The following is a 21,548-nucleotide window of genomic DNA, read 5'->3' as shown; positions in this document are numbered from 1 at the left end:
TCTCAGGCCAAACTCATCTAAAAAGAAGAAGAGAACAAGAAGACGAACTCTCGAATACCGTCGGTTCCCTGTGGAAACCAAGCATTACCATCTTCTTCTTCGTTCTTCTTTCCTTTCCGCTCCGTGAATCTTTCGAGGGAGGAAAACAGAGGAAACTACTAACTTCGATTATCCACACAAGAAACAAGTAAAAAAGCACGAGTTGTCCTCGTGTGCAATTGAGTTCTTGTACAGCTGCTACAATCGGATAATCAAGGCCCTCGGTGGGCTTGGTTATAAAACTGTGTGACCGAGAACCCATGAAACTTCAACTAAGGCTCGATGGTGGCCTGGCCAATACGAGAGTCAGAAACGCACGGATATGGCCAACTTTCCCGTGACTATAATAAAAAAAAAAAACTGAGGTGAGAGGGCTGCAATTCGGTATGCATGTGATTAAAGGGTGGATGATCAACATACCAATTTGCAGCCATCTGGTCACGGTAAGTAGTTCTCAAGATCTAAGGGTGGAAAGCAGAAAGTGCTGACGGACAGACAGACAAAGCCGCCACAATAGTTTTCTTTTCAGAAAACTAAAAAGCAGCAGAAAATATTAGGGAACATAAGTAACCTCGAAGCCAAGTAACGAGGACAGAAATGTAAGGTACAAACGACGCTGTATTGGGAAGCTCTAGAGATTCCTCTCTCTCTCTCTCTCTCTCTCTTCTCTCTCCTCTCTCTCTCTCTCTCTTATATACTAAATATAAGTACTCAATTACTTTAATTGGGACAAAAAAACAAAAAAACACCAAAACGATACTTATTATTATTATCATCATATTATTCAGAAGATGAATCCCAATGACTTGAATGCAAGCTTTCTAAAAAAACAAATTAATGGATTCATTACAAAGAGAGAAAAGAGAAACAGAAGGCAAGAAAGCAATTAGCGAATTCAGAAAGAAGGAAATCAGTCAATACAAAAGAAAAAAATAAAATTGATTAAAAAGTATTAGTATGTATAAAGATAAAAATCCAAGCTAATTATTAAAAATGCAAGCAGACTTGCTTCAGGGGAGTAGTAAGCACTGCATCATCGAGGTTCAAAATTGCACGACTCCTCTGAAGGGAGACCGTTGCAAGGGTTCGGAAACATCTTGGTCACATCTCAAGCGGCGATAATGCAATGCATTACTACCTTAAGATAATTCTCCTGGGGTTTTATATTTTGTTTATATTTTAGATATTTACTTACTGATTAAATTTTTTTTTTCTAGTAACTGATCTCTTCTTTCCGTATTTCCTAGGACTTTCTGTTGCTTCTTTCAAATGAGCACCATATTATTCTTTGAAAGCTTTAATTTAAAGTCATTGCCCCTGTGGTCCGTTCTTGTTCCTTACAAATAGGGTTCCATTTAGAATAATAATAATAAATAATAATAAAATAATAATAAATAATAAGATAATAATAATGAATAATAATTAATCTAGAACACGATCCAAATACCTGAAAGGAACTGGAAAAACTAGAGGCTCTGAAGTGGCTCCAGGGGACTCGTGCAGAATTACTAGTGCGCTCCTGGAAAACAGCGCACCATAGTAAGAAAAGTGATGGACTCCTAAGGAAGGCAGGATGCAAAAACCCGGAACCTCACACTATAAATACCACCCAGTAGAATGGCAGGACGTGATTTTAAAATATAATATATATATATATCTATATATATTATATATATCTATATATATATATATAATTCTATATATATATATATATATACATACTAATAATAAAATAATAATAATAATAATAATAATAATAATAATATAATAATAATAATAATGAAAAAAGACTAAGGGGAAGACTAGGGAAAAAGATGATAAAGAGCAGAAAAACGATCAAGGTGTGATCATCCCCAATCACAGCGAAGATCTGCAATGACCCACTGAATTGGGGAATCTGTCTGGAAGGTAATTAAGATATCAGGTAGATCATCAGGGGGCGGTAACCCCCTAATTATCTTTTCGAACTACAACCCCTCCCCTTTTCCCCATTTTTTTTCTACCCAATAACCCAACCAAACCCTCCACCCAAAAAAAAAAAAAAAAAAATATAACTTATTCCGAATGTAACAAGAACATTTAAACGCTTTCTTAAACTTGAAAGTCAACGTGGATTTTACTCATTTCCCCCTAAATAAAAAAAAAAAAAAAACACACACACACACACACACACACACAACACAGGAAACCTGCTGTGGAATCTGAGACATTTCAAGATATAAACTGATTCCACTAATTGAAACTGTCATCCCGACTCCCCACGAATCCCACCTGACACCGGACGACACATCGCGGAATAAATTCCCCAGCCAGAGGAACACCAATGAATTACTCCACGATTGGAAACCGAAGGGGGATGCATAAAGAGAGGGCCTTCGTTTTTTTCAGGACAAGGTCAGAGGGGCAAAGGGAAAGGGCCTTTTCCTCTCCAGTTACGAAGAGAGGATCTCAGCCAATGTTTCCAATTATATTATCCTGCTAAGGATGGCGACCATGTTACGTCACTCTTTCCCCGTTTTTATGTTTACATAATGAAAACATATATAAACAAATGCATAAAAATACTACACCTGCCAACCAGTCTGATCTCCATTTTCCACCGGAAACGAAAGTATACAAAACAAAACCCAAAAAAATCTATTTTATACTGACCGCTTCTTCTGACTCGCATTCTTTAAAGGAACCAGTGAGAATATTATTTGGTTCGATAGGTGAAGGCCATAAAATATTGAGAATTATATATGCGCATATTGTATCGTATACTGGACAGCAACATCGATATACAGTCTCCGAACAGCGTCGATCTGCGGTGTCGGGCCGAATCTTTTGTCCGTTGAATTCCCCTTCGGAGAGGAATAGAGCGAATTGGCATTAAACATTGTCGCTTAATGTTAGTACAACATACAAGAAATGCCATCGGTTTGAAGTAAAAAAAAAAAAAAAAAAAATATATTATATATTATTATATATATATATATATATATATATATATATATAATATATATATATCTATATATTATAATAAAATATTATATCTTATACTATATATTATATATAATATAGAATATAATATTAATTGGGCGCGGCTGTCCGTTGTGATTATTAAACACAAAAGTGTACCAAGACTTGAGGCATCGTTCTTATTAGGGAAAACAACAAAGCCTCTCCACTTACGGGTACATATGAAATATACTCACCGACCACTGGGTTCAGACGTGTAATTAACGGTAACCTAATGGAGGATGAGAGAGCAGACCTGTGCAACTCAGCACCGAACTCCCCCAACTGATGAACAAAAGGAGAGGATTTCTGTTTAAATACAAATGGTGTCTCTCGAAGCAATGAAACAAATTTCAATCCTCAGGCCCAAGACTTCTGAAGGAAAGGCTCCAGGAATTACCAGATGGGAATCAGATCTCTACTCTATTAGTTCTTTATTTTAGTCGCTTTTGTATGGCGTGTAGTGCTACGTGAAACGCGCCCTGTAGAAAATGCCAAGTCTTTTATTTGTGAAACTGCAACACTTGCAGGAAACTTTATTATAAAAAATAAGAAAATGAAGGCTCTTTCACGCGGTGAAAATTAATATAAAGTTTCTGATTTTCCTTGGACATACGATACTAAATCAGGTTGGATATGATACAAGTTGAAAATGATGTTAGTTTTATATTGAGTTGATAAACGGTTGTATTGGGATCATATAACGTTTAGGTCAAAGTCAAAGCGACTGGTACCTATAGTCATTCAGCGCTGAAACGCGAACTGACAGTAAAAAATGTGTTAAAAGGCTTTTAATTAACACGAAGAAAACTTCGCCGTCTGCGCCTAGGCAACGAGTGTTAGAGAGAGTGCGAAGGTAAGATGAGAGACAAGAGGATAGTGAACACACAGTACAGTTCACATGAAATGAATGGGGTTGCAGCTTGGAGCCGAATGACGCTGCCAAAGAACCATAAGGCATGCCTACCAGTGCACAGTGTGAGTGCGTTGACGGCTATAACCCCTACAGAGGTCAACCGGCTGTATTGTAATAGTGAGTGAAACGATTTGTATTGGAGAGTTGAAATAATTGATTTTATAAATAGTTTAATGATTGGATTTAAGTGAGTTGAAATGAATATGCTTATAGTGTAAGAAATGGTTGTATTCATATGAAATTAAACAATTTATTGTATAGTGTACTTTAATAAAGAACATTATCATATATTTTAGACCGAGTATAATGACGCCAGTCTCATAGTAGATCTAACGCTGCCATCCAGTTGAAAACGAACTTTAAGACTACGCCCCAACACCACCACTACAGTCCTCCACCTTTAACAACTACAGGAAACACAATCTAACAAACACTTGGCTCTTTCAATTTCGTTTTATTAGGACGTCAAGTTGCAAGCGCAGTCTAGAACAACTTTACGCCATCAACAGCCGAAGTCATTAGCCCATACTTGGATTTTGAGGAAATATCGCGGCAAATGCCTTTCCATTTACATTATTTAATTAATCAGAGGAGAGAGAGAGAGAGAGAGAGAGGAGAGAGAGAGAGACGAGAGAGAGAGAGGAGAGTGTACTATAAACACCCGTGTTGAACACATCTGAAAATCATTAATAAAAGGACGAAATTTCCGACAATCATCCTATTATGGATACATCCCACTAGAGTAAAACATGTCATCAAAAACGTAGGCAACTGATCTCAAACATTAGTTTTCACAAAACATGTTGAGAACAAGTCAACACACCCTTAAGTGGAAAAGAACCTTAACCCTTACTGTCGATAACCTCGTATGAAAGATTGGTTAGGACCCACTAAGTAGTCGCTAATTTTGTATTCAACACGGTGTGATGTGCGACGAACTGACACAGTTTAGACATGTATTTCAATATGTTTGGATAGGCATGTGACGAGTTGACGACAGTTTATGGACAGGGTACCCTGTATTTTGGGGATCATTCTAAATGGTCAACACGTCTCATACGGGTTCAGAATGTAAATGCTCCTTACGGGTTTGAAAGATTCCCTCTTATCGAGATTCTAGAAAGTGGGATGAATTTTCCAAAAAGATTCGGCGCCTCTGTTGGTTAAGTGTTTCTGCGATCAATGCAACTCACCCTAGGCCTCATACATAAGTGCAAGGGCACTTGCAATGGTATCTTGCAAAGTTCCAGTATGCATTTGAATACTTATATCTATTTAATGCCAGACAGAATACTATATACCTTAATCATCTCTTCTGTGACGAAAGGAATTCATATTTCTCAGACAAATCAAACAAAATTATCAGTCATTTTCAGCACAAAATTCAGTCCTTCAGTCTGAAGTTTCCGAAAGTACAGCGTCAGCAATATCCAGAAGCAGAAAGCAATATTCATTCTAAGGGTGACACAAATGCCTAAATCCCCATCACCCCACCCCCCCACGGCCACTCATGGGCTCCAGTTTGGGTACATGCACCCCCTCCGCCTGGAGGTTGGTGAAATACAGAGCTGGGTAAACGTTCAAAAGGATGAGACCCCAAAATGCTCGTATGCAAATCAAGCCTCGACAGAAAGGAAAGCCAACTTGTGGATAAGATGCATAAAGAGAGAAATGAATAACGATAAAAAAGAAAAAGAAAAGCAAAAGTATAAACAATCAACAGACAATAATCAGAAGTTATACAAATGTCTCGTCCTTCCTTCAAACCTCCCAGAGAGAAGAGAAGAAGAAGCAGAAAGACGCATCTCTTCCTTCCTCCAAAGCAACGAAGGACGGACGGAACAAACGAGGAGACTCGGCGTTGTTTGTTTGTTTGTTGTTTGTTCGTCGTTTGTTTTCGTTTCTCCTGCGACTGAAGGAGGATTGCCCCGCCAAAGGGGAACTGCCCCTTGAAAGCATCCTTCCTTCCTCGCTTGGTAGGGCGCCTCTCTCCTGCAGGACTCTCGTCGGGAGGAATAAGGAACGGATCCCGTGGCTTTTGTCGACTGATTCCAGAAGGATATTGGACTTTGTGCCTGGAACAGTTTGTAATAAACGTACATAAACATGCACAAACACACTGTTTCAAACATCTTGACTACGGGGGGTGATTAGTATATATATGAAAAGGAAATTTTGGAAAAAAATGTTTGATCTTGAAGCAATACATGACTAATACAAAAACACTAGACAGTAAATAAGCTAGCTCTCTCTCTCTCTCTCTCTCTCTCTCTCTCTCTCTCTCTCTTCTAAGAAGTATGCAAGTGCACACTATACACAGCCATGAAAACCCTTGAGCAACCCAAAACCTGCCCTACAATAAATTATTGTTTCTCCTGTTCACAAATGAAAAGAAAATCTCTCCGGAGACGTTGTAAATAGGAGTTTCTATTTACAAAATTTCCATTCAAAGAGAGAGAGAGAGAGAGAGAGAGAGAGAGAGAGAGAGAGAGAGAGAGATTCCTTTGACCCTTGCAATAACTACCAGTGTCCATGCAAACACCAGGACTGAATTCAAACCATGACCTGCGACACAAATATTCCTGAGACGAAATATTCCCAAGTCACTAACACAATTATTGTATGAGTCCATCCTTACAACTCAATAAGAAATCCAAAATCATTTTAGGATAGGACTCACCCCCTATTTTCCAAGGCCACCCCATGCCCCCACGAGTCCTTTAGAGCAGAGACAAAATTATCTCAGTTTTGGGATCCTGCAGCGAAGTTTCCTGGTTTCCTAATGAAGTTAAGGAGGTCCTTCGTCAACTGACGATGCCCAAGTTCCTTCAGGATACTCCTAACAGGATGTCGTTCAGAGTTACGGAGGGAGAAAGATTTGTCAAAAGTCCTAAGCATGAAATCCTTACTTGTCCGGTCAGAATGAGACTGGCACCGACTGAGTATTGCAAATTGAATTTGATATAGAATCATTTGTCGCTTTTTTCAAATTAAATGAAAAGAATTTTGACAAGACAATTGGGTAATTTAGTTGTAACCTAATGATAATTGATACAGAGACTCTCTCTCTCTCTCTCTCTCTCTCTCTCTCTCTCTCTCTCTCAACTCTATTTGACATGACAGGAAAACTACTGAACACGCCCATGATTTGAGATAATCTCCTACATGGTACCCGCTCGACAAATAACCTTAGTGTGGCTTCTGAGAGAGAGAGAGAGAGAGAGAGAGAGAGAGAGAGAGAGAGAGAGAGAGAGAGAGAGAGAGATTCCAAACGCTTGAGCAGAACTCCACCTGAGACACCTTGAATAATCGGAAGACATTCCGAGTCTGTCTCCTTCCATCTCGCCCTCTTCATCGAAGACTTTTGTTTTTGTTATATATTTTTTCTTTTAATGAGGTTCTAAATGATCTCATTAAATCCTTTCCTGATGAGAGAGAGGCCATTGGAGCTTCGGGCTTTTAAAATCTTATTTCAATCCGCTGGAATCTTTGCAGTTTGGGAAAACAAAGAAAGATCAAATGTCAGGGAAGATGGGATTTCCTTGAGAGAGAGAGAGAGAGAGAGAGAGAGAGAGAGAGAGAGAGAGAGAGAGAGAGAGAGTGAAAACAATCCGTGAGACTACATGAACTTATTTCAATGATTGGTAAACTATACCAAATCTCACTCCAGTATAATTTTCTACTTTCTTTCAGTCTAGTAGGGCTTTCTATAAAAAAAAGGAAAAACGAAAGTTCCCATAAACATCAGTAAAACTCTTTGACCCAATTAGACAATTGAGGCAGATCAGGACTTATGAAGGCAACGCATCATTATCCACAAAATATGTTGATATCAATCACTGGAAGAGGAAACCTTCACTTATTGTGTCACTGGATGAGACTTTGATGAAGACGAGTCATTCACTCATGAGTCGATGAATGGTCAGGAATACGAGATACATTTCCCTCAAACCTCACTCATTATTATACCCTCATGTCATTCATTTATTTATTGTTATGCAGATGTATAGGAAGATCATTTAAATTATTTGTTTATTGTGCATTATTCCGGTCTTGAAAAGTTCGCTGGAGACGAGGGATGAGGTCATTAAGATGAGGTCATGAAGGTCATCACAGACATCTGGAATATTCAAGAGAAATTTCCCTTTTCACGAAATATGAAAAACCTTTTCAACTGAAAATGTTCTCAGTTGACGAGAGAAAGAGGCGTTTCCTTTCCTTATCGTAATAAGGGTAATAATCTTGTTCTTCTCTCTCTCTCTCTCTCTCTCTCTCTCTCTCTCTCCGTAAGGACGCTTAGAACCTCACACTGAAAGACATTTTTCAATACACGAATTTTTTACGAAGGCAAAAATAAGCTAGTTCCTTCACTGAACATCGCAATAATAAGATATAGTATATAAAAACACGCGCAAAAAACACCCACCGAATAAAAGGATAGAAAATGAAGAACAAAAAATCCTATAGACAAATCCGCACCTCTTCTGAGGAAGAGCCTTCATGAATATGAACGAGCCCATTTCAAATTCCCATCAATGTTTAAATGGTCCCTCCTCCTCCTCTTTCCCTCTGTTCTGGAGGGGGCTGTTTCGAAGAGGAAGAGGAAAATGTTCGCGGACTTTAATGTTGGCGTTCAAGAGGGGGAAAGTGAATTAAATTCTCTATAAAAGAAATAGTTGAGGTTAGGTCTTCACATTCCTCATTTCACAATCATTGTCATTGTAATATGAATACTAAAAGGACTGAAAGAGGTTGCAGCTAGGTGCCGAAGGGACGCTGCAAGGAACCTTAAGTAATGCCTACAGTGCACCGCATGAGGTGGTAACTGTCGTGGGTAGCAGCAGATATGACGATCAAATGTCACCTCCCTTCGCTTGAGAGAGAGAGAGAGAGAGAGAGAGAGAGAGAGAGGACATAAGCCCCTCACACCCAAAACATCGATGGTCAGAAACTTGCAACAGCCCCTATGGCACAGGTGAGGGCAGCAACGGAGCACAATGAGACCAAAAGACACCAAACCTGTGCGAGTCAGTGAGATCAAATGATACCAACCCATAACACAGATTTCCCAAAGACCAAATTTGTGGGCCTCCTTCAAGAGTCTATGCAAAGCCTCCACTGAATTCTAACCAGCTAGTTTCAGCCCTCATGAATATTTAGATGTGGGCCGATTTTCTCACCCGGTCACCGCCGCCCCCCCCCCCCCCCCCACCCCCCCCCCCCCCCCCCCAAGGGGGATGAAGGAAAAGCGCGGGCGGGGGTGGGGGGAATGGGGCGGTGTAAGGGTGACGAAATTGCTGTGTGGAAGATTTTCGACGTGAAGGAATTTCTTAAGCAGTTGTGAATATTTAAACAATTTCAAGTTCACTGTGGTAAAATCATATAAAGGTTCACCAGAGAAGCAAGACTCCCTCATTTACCTCAGCTTATGATGAAAAATAAATTTTATTCTTATATTTATTCATCCTGAAGTAATTATTATTATTATTATTATTATTATTATTATTAATTATTAATTATTATTTTATTATTATTATTATTATTATTATTATTATCAAACTGGGTGAGAAGAGTGAGATGGGTAAAGACGTAATGGAAAAAGGAGTGGCACAAATAAGGTTCATATGAATCAGGCGTAGTGTAACGGGTGTCAAATGTGTAGTGGCTAGAGGTTGGTAGTGTAATGGGAATGGGGTGGGTTAGAAAGACCGTGCCAAGGTTGAGGGATGGGAGAGGGGTAGTGTAGAGGGATCTGTAGTGGGCATTGGTCAGGGAAGTGCGGAGAACAAATGATGAATATCGGAAGAAGAAATTTATCAAGACATTTTCAACAGAGAGAGAGAGAGAGAGAGAGAGAGAGAGAGAGAGAGAGAGAGAACGAACTATTCTTGTTAGCTGACATCTAAGACACTCCTTAAGACGTCGGCAATTCTAGGAGAGGGCCCGAATTTTACTGCTGACAGCAACAGCACAGGAGCCATGCTTACATGATTTACCTGCACCAGGTGACGACCAGAAGACAACACTCCCCCTTCAGGAGGAGACGAGATTTTGGACCTAAGAACATAATCCCAAATCCTTTTACTTTCACTCTATAAAATGTCAACGCTCTCTCTCTCTCTCTCTCTCTCTCTCTCTCTCTCTCTCTCTCTCTCTCTCTCTCTCTCTCTAGGGACATGAATCTGAGGAAGAGGAATCATCCTGAAGGAGGATTCTCAGTTATAAAAGTGTGACAATCAACCACTGATCATAATCTTCCATGGAATTCAAAAGACTGCAGTGGACAGGACATGTAGGGAAAATGGGAGTTTTGGAGGGACAGAATACAACAGACACTCGAGATGGAAGCCAGGGGTCCAGTTCATAAGCCCTGAAGGAGAGAATACAAAGATGGTTCCTGCAGGAGCCTACATACATTGGACACTCAACTGCAACAGAATCCACATGTCCTGGGCAACCAGAGACCCACAAGAGGCCTGTACTGATGAGAAGCCAAAGAGAGTGACCTCGAGTGGTACAGATCTAACGTCAATGGGTCACAAAAAGGCAAACATTCCAATGAAAGGCTGATGAGGCCCTTGATGAAATGGTCTCAGATGGCACGAATAAAGGTAGATCAACATGAGAACATTAACTACCCCTTTCCAACAGAACAAAAAAGGCCTAAGAATCAAACACTTTCACGACAAAGAAACAAGATATGAAGGAAGCCATTTCCTCTGTCTGTCTGTCTGTCTGTGCAGGGCGTGAAATGCTTTTTGCCAGAGGGAGGATTTTTCCTATGCTCTGATGCTCGCTTTTTCGAAAAAAAAAGTCGAATCTGTAATCTCTCTCTCTCTCTCTCTCTCTCTCTCTCTCTCTCTCTCTCTCTCTCTCTCTTTTCGCCCCAAAGCCTGAGCCCCTGGACCTTCCAGCCCCTCCTCTAAAAGTCTGGGTTACGATAGTCAAAGACACCGAAAATATTTTGTTTAATACGATATTTTCGGGGAGAGAGAGCGTTAAAAACCATTCTAAAAAAATCATCCGGTGTTGAGGGAGCAATATATATAATATATATATATATGATATATATATATATATATATAAATATATATTATATATATATATATCTAATAAAAGGAGCCCATAAAAACACCAAAATGTAGAGAGAAAAGTACTATATTTCAGAGACTGCTGTCTCTCTCTTCAGGTATATTGAATGAGAAAAAGTTTACAGAAAAGTGGTATTTATACCAAGAGATTCGTCCACAAGTAAGCCAATTAGGTCACCCCCGCTGATAATCTTCCTTTAATCTTCTTAAGCGTTGGTTGAATGAACACTGCGTCGACGATGTCGGATGTCCAATTCCTTTGAGATGGTTCATTACCTGCTTCTCTTTTATTAAGGCCGATTCCAATCATTTGACGCTTATAACCGGCAGTTGCTGCTATAAATTACACGTGACATATTCCAGTTTATTCTATGGTTATGTTCATTTATATGATTGAAAATAGCCGAGTTCTGTTGTCCATACCTAACTGACCGTTTGTGTTGTATTAATCTCTGGGAAGTGATTTACCTGGTAAATCCGATGTAAGATTGGTCACAAGTCCTGGCATGGGATCTCTATACCCCAGAGTCTTTGGGCGATGTCTCTTTTGTTGGACGTTAATCAGGGATTTGGCTAAGGTATTTGGGTAGGTAAATGCAAAAGGTTTTGGATTTCCCAAGGGTGTGAGTTACTCTCTTAATCGTCTCCAGGTGGGGAATTTTTATTTTATTGTTGGGTTGTGTCTCTGGTCTTGTCTTTAGGGGGGGGGTCGGTAGAAAAATTACGTTTGCTTTTTGAATTGCTTTCTCAATTATATGGTCAGGATACTTTAAAGATGAAAGTTGCTTGCGAATTAGTTCAAATTCTTTTTGTCCAGGAAATCTGGGGTGGGGGACAAATTCGTAAAGGCTCTTAAGAATAGGTTGCTAGCTAGACCTATCTTGATGGTATTGTCATGATAGCTTAAAATAGTGAATATATGAAAGTGAGAACGTTGGTTTTCTGTATATGGTAAATTTGTATTCTGTCGTGTCTCTGAGTTATTAAAACATCAGAAAAGGAATTTGGTTGTCTGTTTCCCCATTGCAACTTTAAATTTGATGCTGGGAAACAGACAACAAAATTCCTTTTCTTGATGTTTTAATAATCAGAGACACGACAGAATACAAATTTCCACCATATAGAAAACCAACGTTCTCACTTTCATATATTCACTATTTTAGCTATCATGACAATACCATCAAGATAGGTCTAGCTAGCAACCTATTCTTAAGAGCCTTACGAATTTGTTCCCCAGATTTCCTGGAAAAAGAATTTGAACTAATTCGCAAGCAACCTTTCATCTTTAAAGTATCCTGACCATATAATTGAGAAAGCAATTCAAAAAGCAAACGTAATTTTCTACCGACCCCCTAAAGACAAGACCAGAGACACACCCAACAATAAAATAAAAATTCCCCCACCTGGAGACGATTAAGAGAGTAACTACACCCTTGGGAAGGAAATCCAACCCTTGCATTTACCTACCCAAATACCTTAGCCAAATCCCTGATTAACGTCCAACAAAAGACATCGCCCAAAGACTCTAGGGTATATGAGATCCCATGCCAGGACTGTGACCAATCTTACATCGGATTTACAGGTAAATCACTTCCCCAGAGATTAATACAACACAAACGGTCAGTTTAGGTATGGACAACAGAACTCGGCTATTTTCAATCAATCATAAATGAACATAACCATAGAATAAACTGGAATATGTCACGTGTAATATAGCAGCACTGCCGGTATAAGAGTCAAATGATGGAATCGGCCTTAATAAAAGAGAAGCAGGTAATGAACATCTCAAAAGGGAATTGGACATCCGACATCGTCGACGCAGTGTTCATTCAACCAACGCTTAAGAAGATTAAAGAAGATTATCAGCGGGGGTGACCTAAATTGGCTTACTTGTGGACGAATCTCTTGGTATAAATACCACCTTTTCTGTAAACTTTTCTCATTCATATACCTGAAGAGGAGACAGCAGTCTCTGAAATATAGTACTTTTCTCTCTACATTTTGGTGTTTTTTATGGGCTCCTTTTATTAGATGGAATTCTGTTGTTACAGAACACTTTTACCAGTCATATATATATATATATATATATATATATATATATATAGATATATATATATATATATATATATATATATATATAGAGAGAGAGAGAGAGAGAGAGAGAGAGAGAGAGAGAGAGAGAGAGAGAGAGAGAGAGAGCCACTTTGTGAAGCGAAGAGCGAAAGCAGGGAGTGAGAGAAAAAACAAAAAAGGCGAACGAGGAACAAGAACAGATCAAAGAAAGTGTGAGAGGGGGAAAGGGAAATCTGGTGAATTAAATGACACAAATGAACGTCTGAAAATTATCAATTTAATCTCAAAAAGGCAAAAACAATTGGGAGCAGATGCATAATACTTCTACAAGGGAATCAGATTTTGCTTACATAATGTGTGAATGAAAATTGCGTCTCAAAGGCAGAGGTCATATATGCATATACAGTGTATAAATGCTATATATATATATATATATATATATATATATATATATATATACTATATATATATATATATATTATATATATATACTATATTATATATATATATTATATATATATATATATATATATATATATATATATATATATAATATATATATATATATATATATATATATATATATATATATATATCATATATATATATATATATAGATATATATATATATATATATATATATATATAATATATATATATATAGATATATATATATATATAATATATATATTATATCTATATATATATATATTATATAATATAATATATATATATATATATATATATATATATATATATATATATATATATATATAGCGGTAGGGTTTAAATGGAGACATCTGTTTCATATGGGCATTTATTTAATACAACGTTTCAGGGACCAGCCCCATTTTTCAAGCTGAAAATTACAATTGACCACACAAAGAAATGCAGAGTCAATATTGAATATAAAATCCTTAAGATCCTTTCAAAAGCGTCTTCTACGCAGCAGCTAGCGGTCTCCGAATCGCTCTTTATAAAGACGATTGTTCCAAAGCGGAACAACCAACCTGCCTCCACCCCTCTGTCTGTACTTGGCGTCAACAACAGAGATGCCTTCGTGTTTTGTTTTTTTTTTGTTTTTAGTCACTCGTCTTCCTTCCTCTACTGGAAATGGTACTTGCGTTTAGTTGGTGTTCTTTTAATTTGCCTTAAGTATTGTAATTGTATGGTTTTTAGATGAGTAATTATTTTAATTTTATTTTATTATTATAATTTTCTGCTTGAAAATGGGGCTGGTCCCTGAAACGTTGCATTAAATAAATGCCCATATGAAACAGATGTCTCCATTTCCATTTAAACCCTTACCGCTATATATATATATATATATATATATATATATATATATATATATATATATATATATATATATATATAGATGGGACTATTTCAAAAATTAGAATCATTATCTCTAAATATTTCGTTATGGATAACTAGTCGCTTCTAGCGCCGGCTGCGATCCACCGCAGTCAACTGACCACTTTGTCAATATTTCACTGCTTAAGTCGCCTCAGACACGAAAAGTTTGGGAACACGATTATAACATATACCAGTTAAGCTAAAGAGGACTTACAAATACTTCCAAAAACTCTCTCTCTCTCTCTCCATAAACACAGGTACTGTATCGTCCCTGTCAATAAACAGAATTACCGTTTATATTCCATAATGCAATTTCATAGCCAACAGCCTTAATGATCAAATTGGCTCTGATGAAAAAGCGATCACCAAATCCCAAAGGGATTACTGGCCCGGCCCTCATTCACGAACCTTCAAAAGCAACAGGACTTTGTAGGGAAATCCCAAAGGGAAATCTCGTTAATCCCAAAAAAACGAAAAAGTGTGAATGATGTATAGTTACTTCCTATAGTTTCCCAAAATGGAATGCTGTTCAATGTTAATGTCCCTGTATTGAAATGAAAAAGGCTATATATAATATTTATCCACTCATACAAATCCATTTCGATCGTGTGAGGAAAAGTTGCACTTCTGGGGAAAAAAGATCCTTTCGACTTATTCAAGTTCATCTGTTAACTGGAAATACTTAATCACTTTTATTTATAAAACTATAACTAAAGGCTGAAAATCACACAATCACTTCTGGTGGAAAAAAATAAAACTACCTTAAGCCCTCCTCATGAGAAATGTCAGCCCTTTGCTATTGACTCTGGTTATCAAATTCATCAATTCTGATACTCAGATACTACTTGAAATCTGCTCCTAATTTAAGTGAACGAGATGAAAACTGGCCTTCGCCTCTCCACTGATTCTTCTCTCTCGAGCTGACGTCTTCAGGATGTGGGTGGCATATTCTTGCTTTCCTACTTATGTCAATTATCTTGGACTGGAATCTGAATCGGAATATACAATTTAGGCCAAAGGCCAACCGCTGGAACCTATGAGGTCATGAGGTCATTCGACGCTGAGAATAATATTGAACAATTGATAGGAGAGGGTTCTGAGGAAAGTAAGAAGTAATGCCCACAGTGCACCGCGAGAGGTACACTGACAGCACTAACCCCCTCCCCTACGAGGAATCATCTTATAGACGAATAAAGGAGCTTGTGATAGGCAAAGGGTAGTGGTGTGAGAAGGGGGAGTTGGGAAGGGGTAGGAGGAGGGTATTCCTAAGGGAGATAGTTTGGGGTTTTGTAAGTGTTTAGTATTATCAAGAAAATTGATTTATTTCAGGGTTTAATCAGTTTCTCTCTCTCTCTCTCTCTCTCTCTCTCTCTCTCTCTCTCTCTCTCTCTCTCTCTACCTTAACGGCATAATATCCGGCACAGTTCTAAAAATGTTCCGAAATGAGGGATAAAATTTTGTTAAGGGAAGTTGTGGCTATATTGTTTCGTAAACATACAAGTTCAAAACATGACCACAGTCGACTAACCCCCAGAGAGAGAGAGAGAGAGAGAGAGAGAGAGAGAGAGAGAGAGATCTGACCAAAACAGCGACAAATACAAAATGCCCACCGTAAAACTCCTTCAACGCCGCCTATGAATTTTAACCGATGCGTCACATTCCTTAGAAAATCCTTCACAACATTCATCAGAAATAAAAAAAAAAATAAAAAAAAAATTAGGTTAATTTTCCTAGAAGGAGGAGAGGCCACAAAGAAAGAGAGAACGAACAAGAAAAGTAGCACCAGATTTCCGGCAGAGAAGAAACGACAAACTTTATATATAAATCTTGAGAACTTCTTTCCCGAGAAGGTGATGTCAGTAGGCAGAGTTCAGTGCCCAGAACAAAAGCTTTGCCTTTTCCTTTCTAACATTAGTAAAGGAGTCAAAATTCAGATAACAACAGAAGTAATGGAGATGACTACCATACATATGTTGGTCATGTCTCAATTGCTGCTCAATGCCACTTTGATGACCAGCCAAAGTCTACTTTGGCACTGGAATATAAAATTTATGCTAAAGGCTACAAAGCTCTGGGACCAATGAGGTAATTCAACGCTGAAAGGAAAATGAAAATAGAAAAGTTTGAGAGGTGTAACAGGAGGAAAACCTTTTTGCAATTGAACAATGATAACACGGGAAAAGTCGGGGGAGGGCTGAGGAAAGTCAGATGGAAGAAAGAGAATATGAACGGAGAGAACAGTAAAAGAATGGAAGGGTGGGTTGTAGCAGCTATGGGCCCAAGGAAGGGACGCTGTAAAGAACCTTTTTAAGTAATGCCTACAGTGCACTATGTGAGGTGCACTGGTGGCACACTTTAGCAGCGTAAAGTAATAAAGGAGCAATATAGCAAGTAGATGACTGTAAGCAGATTATGTCATGTAAAACAGAACAGAGCAGCTTTTGACTTGGTAGCTTACATCCTCTCAGTATTGTTTAATGTATATTATTCTGCCTAAAGACATTACAATCTGTTAAGTATATTGTATAAATATGCCACTAATATTCACCAGTGGGAAAAGTGGAAATTAATACTCACTAAATATTCACTGAATATTCATCCTCTCTCTCACGATTGTTTATCAGAACGAGGAGGAACCATCTATTCAAACCGCTATTCACCAATTCTCTTGGGGGAATTATGACCTCATTAAGTGCATATCGACCTCTCTCTCTCTCTCTCTCTCTCTCTCTCTCTCTCTCTCTCTCTCTCTCTCTCTCTCTCTCTCTGTGTAATGAATGTTATTCTACTTATTTTTGTCCCAAGCCTAGGAATGAGAAAAAGCCTGAACAAGACCATCTGCTGAAGTCTCTTTACGCAACACACATCGCTGCATATGACGATCATGTTGACACCTCCCTAATCTAATGCATAAAATTTCACTCTTCCGTCTCTCAGGCTACGTGTTCGATATAGAAGTTTTCCAGACAGAAGCGATACCTCGCTGTGCTCCTAAAACATGACTCGCAACACCCGACTTCAACAAATGACTTATTGATGAAAATTGTCGAAGAAAAGCAGCCGACATCAAACTGTCTATGTAGAGCCTCCATCATACGAACAAGAGAGAGAGAGAGAGAGAGAGAGAGAGAGAGAGGTCTCAGAATGTGGGCACGCGTAAGAGCAAAATTACCATACGCACATTCCCCAAACGTACCATAAACCAAAGTCTAGACTCTAGACCTTGCGTACTGCTACTAATACACAGGCCTCGCTCGGAGGTTTAGGAGAGAGTGCCCCCCGCCCCCCGCTCCCCCCATAAAACAAAACTTGGCTACCTATTTCTAGAAATTTCTCGTAGAGAGACAGGAAGAGTTTTCAGAGGTTTATGATGATAATGTTTTTATATTTAAGCAAAAATAAAAATAAAGTTTTTTCCAAATTAATTGTTTGATTAAGTTTGTCAATTATATCACATGTCGAGGCATATGGCCCAAATAGGGTTTTAAATCAACAACTGTCTCTGATCATTTTCGCCTGAAAACAATAACTCCTCCTCCTCCTCCTCCTCCTCCTCCTCCTCCTCCTCCTCCTCCTCCTCCTCCTCCTCCTCCTCCTCCTCTCTCTCTCTCTCTTTCACTTCCATGTCAATTTACAAGAAGAGCTTAAAATATCCCAATTTCCATAAAATGAGGACCAGCAGCAGATTGTAATGACACGTAACCCCCTGGCCTCAGGCCGGCCCCCACCCCATTATCGAGGGGGAGGGGATTTCGTAATGTCGGGGTCATTCGTCCGAAATGCGAATTTAATTTTCCCGGCGCCTGCATTTTGGAAATCGGTCTTTATCAGCACCATTGAGCTGAACGGTTATGACGTCACGGGGTTCCTCTCAAAAACGGGCGGATTATTATTTTTTTTTATTCAATGAAGTCTTTTTATTATTATCGATGACAACGATGCCGTATAAATTGATGAGATTTGAATATATATCGCTTGTTTCTGTTTTAACGTTTGATTAGAGTATTCTCTCTCTCTCTCTCTCTCTCTCTCTCTCTCTCTCTCTCTCTCTCTCTCTCTCTCCTGTATAAAGATGTACATTAATCCCTGATAAAAATGTCACCCTTGCAATTGTCTTTGTTTTCGAAAAATACAAATCCCTTTGGAAACGTCGAGTGTAACATATGCAAAGCAGCGAGAGAGAGAGAGAGAGAGAGAGAGAGAGAGAGAGAGAGAGAGAGAGAGAAAAGGCAGCCAGTCTCTACTGGTATGAAATACCGTCAGTATTACGATGAAAAATATCAATTTATCAACCTGTTGTTCAAATATATATAAAAAAAATGATACACCAAAAAAAAAATAATAAAATAAAAAAATCTACAAACAATCCATAAAAGATCTGATAACTTGATTTCTCTCCTATGAAGTACCTCCACAATTATTCAGAATGACTCACTTCCTCTTCCCATTCCAAAACCTAATCGAGTTCAGAATAACATTGACGCCCAGATGACAACAGTCACTTTCGATGCATAACAACTTGCAATGTCCAAATCCCGTGTGGGCATTACTTAGTAGCATCGATAAAATACCTCGTCTAATGGACCTCCATTAATCTATTCAAACGCTTACATTACGAATACATCAATGATACAACAGGATCCGGAAATACATAGTTTATTGTATACCAAAATGGCGGTTTGGATTCGCAAAATAAATTCGGTTATTTGTCACCGGGCGGAATCATAATTCAGGAGAGAGCATCTGCATATTGCCTTTCATAACTCATACATTTATACCCGATTCACAAATTACACTAAAAAAAGGATGTTTATAATTTCTTCCATTTCATGATTTGCGACAAATGAATGCAATTATTCGCGACGCATGAGACACTTGATTGATTGATATGTGTTTATCAGATTCATGATCAAATAAATCAACATTTTTTTCTGCCACGTACTTTTGAGTTTCCTCGGATGCTAGAATTATTTCTCCCTTAGGAACAAATGTTGCAAAATTTATGGATGATTTGAATAAGTCAAACTAATAAAAGGGAATGTAACTGGTTACTTATTATTCCTCCAAAGCATGGAAGGCTGATTAAAGTTTTGAAAACGTGTCCTTACAACCAGAATCCCGTAGGCAGTAGTACCATCAGTGCACCTTACACGGTGCACTGAAGGCATCACTTAATAAGGATCTTTGCAGCGTCCCTTAGGCCCCTAGCTGCAACCCCCGCCCCTTTCGTCCTTTTATTGTACCTCTTACTTTCCTCAACCGTCTCCCTAACAGAAAAAGAGAGAGAAAGAGAGGGGGGGGGGGGTGGGGGGGGTAGGGGGGGGTCGCAAAGACAACTTAACGAATGCCACTGAGTAACACGTCCGAATTCCCCTCTTTAATCTCTCTCTCTCTCTCTCTCTCTCTCTCTCTCTCAGCAACAGGAAGATACACCTGCCATTGTCAACAAATCTACCTGACCTTCGTTGGCATTCTCCTGTTTGATGACGTCATACATTAACAGGCCAAATAATCAGTGACATTTTTCTTCAAATTATATATTTTGATGCGCCAGTGTCGATCACTGGAAATAGAATGTTGTGGTTTATACCGATAAATCCTATTAACTTGAAGGATTAGCCAACTAATCATAGGTTTACGTATCTACGATAAATGATGAATACAATATATCATTGGGAGGAAAATAAACAGTTTTTGTTTTGTGATGACTTTTGCATTATCTGTCACGAACAACATTGCAGCTTTGCCTTAAACAAAATGCGACGTTGAGCGACTCATCTTTCTCAATTTTTTAATCCCCAATCATTTATAAAGTAATCCTATCTTGATCTCTACACACACACACAACACACACACACAGAGAGAGAGAGAGAGAGAGAGAGAGAGAGAGAGAGAGAGAGAGAGGCTAATGGAAATAGGCAATTGATGATGAAATCTACAAAAACAACCTTTAATAAAGTAATGGAGAAAATATTAACTAATATACGTGTATTAGAGGCAGACGTTGTGTCCACTGCCACAATATTCACACTAAGACAAAAACCTCTCCCTCTGACACGATTGACACAAAAGGAAAACAAATAATCAGTTTGCATCCTCAGACTCTCTCTCTCTCTCTCTCTCTCTCTCGTAAAATTCGTATCTATATGAGAATAATGTTTTTTAACAGAATCCCAGATCACGCCGATTCGTTCAACGAAGGTTCGACAAATCTGAAGTATGAAGGTTTTCAAAGCCTCCTCCTCACTTTAATCCTCGTATCTGTCCATTTCCCTTCTGTTGCTTTATACGTAATGATCGCAATTCTCTCATTTATGCAGCGATGCTCTAATGTTCAAGAGCGCTCACTATAGAGAGAGAGAGAGAGAGAGAGAGAGAGAGAGAGAAGAGAGAGATGACCCTCATTAATACCCATAAGTGTTTTCTTCCCCTCACACTTTTAATAAGTGCTGTTGTCGCTCTCTGTGTATACAGTTGTTAAGAGTGCAATTCAATTGTCTCCCTGGGAAATATCTTGAGCTGGAGGACGGTTGGAAATACCAATAGATAATGAAGTTTTGTTGGCTGTCTCTCTCTCTCTCTCTCTCTCTCTCCTCCTTTCACATAGTATACACAAGCATTAAGATTCAACTGTCCTTTTAATATTTAATTCGTTTCCCCCTCAGAATTAATATATTTTCATATATGTTAATCGAAGGGGAATTTTTTTTAGTTAAGAAATTCGTTGGCCTCCTGGGCTCGAACCACGGAACCAAGAATTCAGGACGTAGGTACTGTGACGCGCTTAACATTTATGAAAATATAATTAATTCCAGGTAGAGTGAATTAAATATTAAACGACACTTGTAGTTTAATGCTTGTATATGAACCACGGTGATGTGATAAAATTCATACTATATGCATATAAAGATACGCAAGCACATCCATACTATATTTAAAGTGTACCTACACTTTAAAATATGTCACAAACGCGTTAGTAACTTATCTCCAACACATCACAAGTTGAATACAAGTTAGCGACTAATTGGTATTCCTACCCAATGCTTCTTATCCAGAACAACAGGCCCATT

This window comes from Macrobrachium nipponense, chromosome 25, assembly GCF_015104395.2.
Source record: "Macrobrachium nipponense isolate FS-2020 chromosome 25, ASM1510439v2, whole genome shotgun sequence".
In the NCBI taxonomy this organism is placed as follows: Eukaryota; Metazoa; Arthropoda; class Malacostraca; order Decapoda; family Palaemonidae; genus Macrobrachium; species Macrobrachium nipponense.
This window is presented reverse-complemented; position numbering follows the sequence as displayed.